Source organism: Pteropus medius, unplaced genomic scaffold (genome assembly GCF_902729225.1).
Source record: "Pteropus medius unplaced genomic scaffold, Ma_sr-lr_union100, whole genome shotgun sequence".
NCBI classification, from domain to species: domain Eukaryota; kingdom Metazoa; phylum Chordata; class Mammalia; order Chiroptera; family Pteropodidae; genus Pteropus; species Pteropus medius.
In genome coordinates, this window is record NW_024349802.1 from 17,574,199 (window position 1) to 17,580,709 (window position 6,511).

Below are 6,511 nucleotides of genomic sequence, written 5' to 3' on the forward strand. Positions count from 1 at the left end.
GAGCCGGACTTGGCCTGCAGGCTGTCGTGTGCTGACTGCTGCTCTATGCTTATGCTATTGTTCAACAAGATCCTTACAATTCACCTTTTACTAGCTCCATTTTTCAGACTAAGAAATCGAGGTTAGGAGAGGTTAATGACTTGCCCAAGATTACACAGTGAGTAGGTGGGAGAGTCAGGATTCTCACCCAGGTTTGTCTTGACACAGAGGTTTGAGTGACAGGACAGCTGGCAGAGTCCTGGGGTGGGCAGGAAGCAGGCTGAGCGTGAGGGCTGGGGGGGGGTGGCGGGGGGGGGAGAGAATCAGTGCTGCCTACCTTGGCTTGAAACCATCATGCACCAAATGCTGGAGGATCCCCCTTCTTCCTCCCTCTCTTCCCGCAGGAGCTCAGTGCAGCAGCCTGGGGCCTCTCTGCCTTGATCTGTCACTAAGGTTCTATTTTCACACACTCCTGAGACTCGCAACACACTAAAATGTTCTGCCGTGCAAGTCTGGAGCCAGAGCCCCAGAAAAAGCCAGAGACTATCTTGCCTTGGTCTGATCTTGCCAACCACAGCCATTAGGGGAAGGCGAATCTGGTCTAAAAGGGCCCTGAGCTGCCACTGGTGAGAACCCTCAGCTCTGACCTGGATAAGACTGGGAAAAGAAGGTGGGGGAAGGCATGGAGGAGGGAGAGAGACAGAGCAGAGGGGCAAAGAGAGCAACAGAGAGACAGAAAGAAACGTGGAGTCAGAGAGAGATGGAGACACAGGCACAGAGCTCACAAAGAAACATCCTGTGACAACTGTTTTTCTGAACCAGAACCCTATTTCCTAGTTCCTCAACTTTGCGGGCACAGAAAAACCAATATTGCAGCAGAAAGTTTCCCTGTGTTACTAATTGTTAATAATCCTTTATTTATTTTGTCTTTTCTAGCTTTCCATAACCTTAACTTCATTCAAACCAATGAACGAGTAGACCCTGAGATGGGCAGTGCAGAGGTCATTTGCCTGAGGAGGGATGTGGAGCACAGAGAGCTCCAGCAACTCACGAAGATCACGCAGCAGGCTAATGGCCAAGCTAGGACCAAGACTCCTGACTCACATACACGCTATCTCCAGAAGCAGCAGCCCCCAAGCGCTGGCTCATTCTAGGCTCACTTATGGGTAGCTCTTGATTTGAGACTGCACAGAACCCATCCCCTCCTAAAAGAGCCTCATTAAAGAGTTTCATTAAGGAAAATTGCCTCTCCCCCACTGCCTTGGGTCTTGGGGCAGGGGTCCTTCTTGGCTCCTTCCTCCCACTGCTGGCCTAAAGTCAAAGGGATCATCTCTTTCCTCTCTTCACCTGGGTGAATCTCTGGGGACATTGATCTAAATGGAGCTTTCCCAGGGTGTTGACTCTGGCAAGGACAAGGAAATGGTTTCTGGCTATTCTTTGTGGCACCAGCAGTTGTGGGGTCATTGATAGCATCTCCACCTCTGTCCCCGTTAAAGGCAGTGACTGTTTTTCCTACTTTCTGCTTCTGGCCCTCAGAGTTCCCTTAATTCCTGCTGACTCAAGCCTGCTATTCTAGCCTTTCATCAATTACATAGGCTTTCACTGGCCTTCCAAAAAAATCCCCTTCACTTTAGTTTGTGGTGCTCGCACCAAGAACTCTGTCTGATACAACCCCCAAGAATGAAAGGTCTCTCTCCCTCTCTTCCAATTTCTTTCTTAAGAAGATGGTTTGGGTCCCCCGAAGCTAATCCCCAAATTTCCTAACATAAATTTTTCTAGGAAAAAGCAAATAAACACAAAAGAATATGCTTCCAAAATGTTGTAAGGGTCAGTGCAGGTGGTAAGATTACTAAAGGATTTTATTTTCCTTCTTCCGTTCATCTTTGTCTTCTGAAAAAATTTTTCCCATGTCCATGTTCGTACACTCCATTTATGATTAAAACAACAACATTTCCATGTGCGTTTATACAATTGCAATGAGAGAAACTGAGATACTAAGAAAAGGGCAATAAAGCCCTTTGTCATGCTGAAGGAGTGAGCCCCTGTCCCCCTTGTGTCCCTGCGTGGGTGTCCTTGAGAAGGAGACTTAGTCAGGGTTTTGGCACTGCACTGCTGGCCGTTATCACCCGCTGGGAGGGGTGTAGTTATTGACAGAAGCGAGGGCTGATATCCCCTTGGCTTTGTTGTATGCGTAACGTAGAAGTCCTCCCCCCTCCTAGCCCCCCAGCTCTCCCCACACGAACAAGCAAGAGACGGGACTAAATGACCTCTAAGAGTTCTACTGCTCAATCCTGGGGCCTTTCTGAAGTTCATTGCCTGATGTCAGCTGCATCCAGGAGAGAAGCTGAAATCCTACTCTCTGGGGGAAAGACACTTACATGTCCCACGTAGTCAGCCCTCTTTAAGTCGCACAGGACAAAAACCCACATCAAACTTGCTTAAGAAACAAGGAAATTCATTGGTTCATATAACTGAAAATTTTAGACCTGAAGTCAGGCGTGGCTGGATCCAGAGGATAAAAGGGCAGCATCAGGACTTGGTCTCTGTTAGTCTCTTCTGCTTTCCTTTGCCTGCTTCATCCTCAGGAAGGTTCTTATGCAAAGACAGATAGTCACCAGCAGCTCCAGGCTGACATCTTGCCCGCTTAGTGTCTCTTCCCAAGGGTTCCAGTGAAAGTCCCAGCACTGACTCTCATTGGACTCTGATAAGCGACATGCCCATCGCTGCGCCACTCACTCACTGGAGCTGGGGTTTAATTCTGTTGACTGGCTAGGCTTGGTCATGTCCTCACTCCTGAAGCTGGGAGGCAGGGTGAGTATCACTTATTCTTTAGGGCCTAAGAGGTGAGGAGCGGTACTTGACCAAAGGCAAGTCGGGAGCCGTGATGGGGGTCTTCTCAGGTTCATCTATATCGGCAATTATCAAATTGTTTTCCCCAGATCACCACCATCAACATCACATGGTAACTTGTTGGAAATGCAAATTCATAGGCCCCAATCCAGACCTACAGAGTGGAAGAGGCCCAGTCCTACAGATGGTTCAAATGCATGGTAAATTTGGAAGACCATGTAAACCAGTGGATCTCGCACCTGACTTCCATTAGAACCACCTGGGGAGCTTTGACGATGCCTGGACCCCACTCCCAACGAATCTGATCAGGATAAGAGCGGGGATGGGGCCCAGTCCTTGGCATTTTAGAAATGTTCCCCTAGTGTGTGATTCTAATGGTGGCCAACATCGAAAGCACCGCTGAGCTCAGAGGAGCTCTTACTTTCAGCACCTTCTACTTTATGCAGTGGAGATAAACAAGGATGTGGACAGTCCCCCTGCTGTGAATGACGGTTTATTAAAGGACTTGGGAGGCAGCAACTCAAGCTGATAAGTAGGTAATATTAACTCTCAAAGAGGAGGACATTGAAGGTCAAAGGGTAAAGCAGAGCTCAGTGGCTGAGCTGGGATTTGAATCCAGGGCTGTCTGGTTCAAAAACTAGGGCCTCGAGCACCATCCTATGCTGCTGCATAGGAAAGGTCGTGGTCTCCAGTTAGGAGTAAAACTCGGGGAGGGGTTTAGAGGAGAATCCGCTGATCCCACACATTTTGAGGAAAGAGCACCAACCTAGAATCAGAACCCAGGCTGCACTCACAGCTTTACTCTTGATTAGCTGTGTGACCCGAAGCAAGTCACTTCCCTAGCTGGGGCCTGAGTACCCCAATCTGTACAAGAGGTTGGCTTTAATTGGCCCCTACGGGTTTTTTTTGGTAGTCCTGCTTGGATAATGGTCTATGAGGAAGTTTCCAGCAGAAGAACCTGCTTCCCGGGATCCTAGGCTCTGTTCTGAAACACTTCCGTGTTCCGTGTTCCTGCCTGACCAGATGTTCTAGTCCTGCTGGTTACTGGAGAATTGCTTCCTGGGCCAGTGGAAGATCGTGGTTTATTTCTTCAAGGTTTAGAGGGCAACACGAAGTTCTGTATGACCTGATGTGGTATGATCTTAGAGACATATCATGAAGTGAGAGAACCAAGGTCTAGAACAATGTGTATAACATGCCCCCCTCATGTGACACTTTGTTTTTTATGCGCCTAGACCAGGAGGGGGAACTACAGCCCATGGGCCAAATCCAACCTGCTGCCTATCTTGATACAGTTGTTGAGCTGAGAATGGTGTTTAGATTTTTCAACAGCTGGAAAACAATCAAAAGAAGAATAATATTCCATTGCATGTGAAAATGATATGAAATTCAAATGTCATTGCCCATAAATAAAGTTTTATTGGCACACAGCCACACTTAGTCATTTGTGTATTATCTGTGGCTGCTCTTTCAATATAATGGAAAAGTTGATTAGTCGTGACAGAGACCATAAGCCTGCAAAGCCTGAAATATTTATGATCTGGCCACTTACAGACAAGGTTTGCTGACTTCTGGCCTAGCTTATCTGGAAGGAAGCACTGGAAACTGGTGACTTGGGCTCCAAAGGGCACCGAGGAGCTGGGGGATGGGGCAGGAGGGAGGCTTTTCACCAATATTAAAAGTGTCAATCAACCAAAAGCACTATATTTCCATGTGTGAACATATTAGGATGTTCATATGCAGGAAAATATCTCAACCGCTATATGCCGAATGAATATCCAAGGTTACTTTGAGAAAGAGGCTGGCTGGGGAATCGGGAGGCAAGCAGCTTCAGTAGTAAACATTGGAATATTTTACAAGGAGAATCACTTCATGTATAACTTGTGCAATTCAAAACCTCAAAGAATGTACATTTTCTAGAGCTGTGCATTCTTCGAGGTTTTGAGTTATGTGGGGACTCAGTGTAGCTCCAGGCACAGGGTGTGGCTTATTGTTGGCACTAATCTGGTTATTGAATGAATACGAGTGCCCAAGAGATGTGTCTGCAGGGTGCACTCAGAGGAGGAATGCATAGTGCAGAGGGTGCTGGGGTGGGGCAGGATGTCCTGGGAGGAAGGGAGAGGGAAGGCAAGAGTGGCTAAACAGGGACATCATGCCGAGCGCCTCCTCCAGCCAAGGCTGCTAACTCCCCACAGTCTGTCGGTAGTTCGGTTGAGAAGCCCTAGCCTTTCTGAGAGCTGGAGGCATTTGAATCTCTCCCCCTCCTCCCCCATCAGGTCCCCAATTTTTTGTCCTTTTTACAATCTCTCTTGAAGGACGCTAGGGGCATCTAGCTGAGGCCTTATGCAAACCAGCTGTGTCTGCTGCTCCCTCCAACCGCCTTTCGGCAAGCACCATCTGTGGTGTCATCTCTCTCTACGGATTAGACTCCTGCCTGCCCTTCAGTGCTGCGAGAGTCCCCTGCCCAAGGACCAAGCCCGTGGTGGCTGCAGCAGAGGTACATGGATGTTCAGGTGTCTAGGTACTTGGCTCCAGGCACAGAAGACAACACGAGTGTCTCATACAAGGGCAAACTGAGGACGACTGTTTTTGTGCTTGCCCTCATCCCTTCTTCCAGAAACAGAGCCCTTATCTGATTCAGGGAACACTTTATGCTCAGTCTATGCAGTTGGGTGGGGCTCAACCAGGTTGGACACGTGGTACAGGTCTGACCAATCAGAACATTTTATTTCTCTGGTCACGGTGATTGGTTCAGAGATGGGCGTGTGAGCCAGACCAAGCTAATGACTGTCAGCCTTAGGATTTTCGCTTGCGCTATCGCGGGAAAGGTCCTCTTCGAAGGGGCTGTAGCTTGCAGAGCTACCCTAGGAGCTGCTGGTTTACCTCGGCCACTGCAAAGAGCGAGTCTGCCTGAGGACAAAGCTAAGACAGAAGGAATAGAACCGAGAACTAGTAATTGGTTTCTGATGATACTGTTTAAATTGGATTCAGCTACCCCTGGTCTTCTTAGTTAAATGAACCAAATGTTCCTTTTTTTTTTTTCTTTGCTTAGTTGGTTTGTAGTGGCAAGAATCATGGTTGTTACTCAGGTCGGCAGAGACGAGCTTCTTATCAGATTCTCTGAACAATTCGTGGAGATTTTATTTCCACCCCTTTTTGCTGTGCACTTGGGACCCTCTGTTACCCTTCCCAGCTGCCCGGAGGCAGTCTGCTTGTCTGACCTGCTGCTTCCCACCCTCTCCGGGCAACGTGTCTAACGTGACTAGGCTTTCTCTCCTCCCCTCAGCACCAGCCCACTCCTCTGGATGTGTTTAATCGTAGATTCTAGCCTCTTGATTATGCAGGCCTGCTGCCATTAACCTCCATGCTCATTTATGACTGAAACGGGGTCCAAGACAGGACCATTATCATTCTTTAACCTTTATGGAACACCTCCTGTATGCCAGACTCTGTGTCACTTGAGTAACACGCATAACCTCATCTACTCCTCTCAATAACCCTAACAAGTACGTTTTATGATTATCATTTTCACTTTCAAGAAGAGGAAGTGGTGGCTTAGGGAGATGAAGTAACTGGCCTAAGGTCAAACAGCTGAGCTGCACACAGGTTAGGGCAGGGCTGTGGCCAGACACGGAGGGAATGACCCCTCAGCCTGTGCTCTTGACCATGGCACCTATGCTTC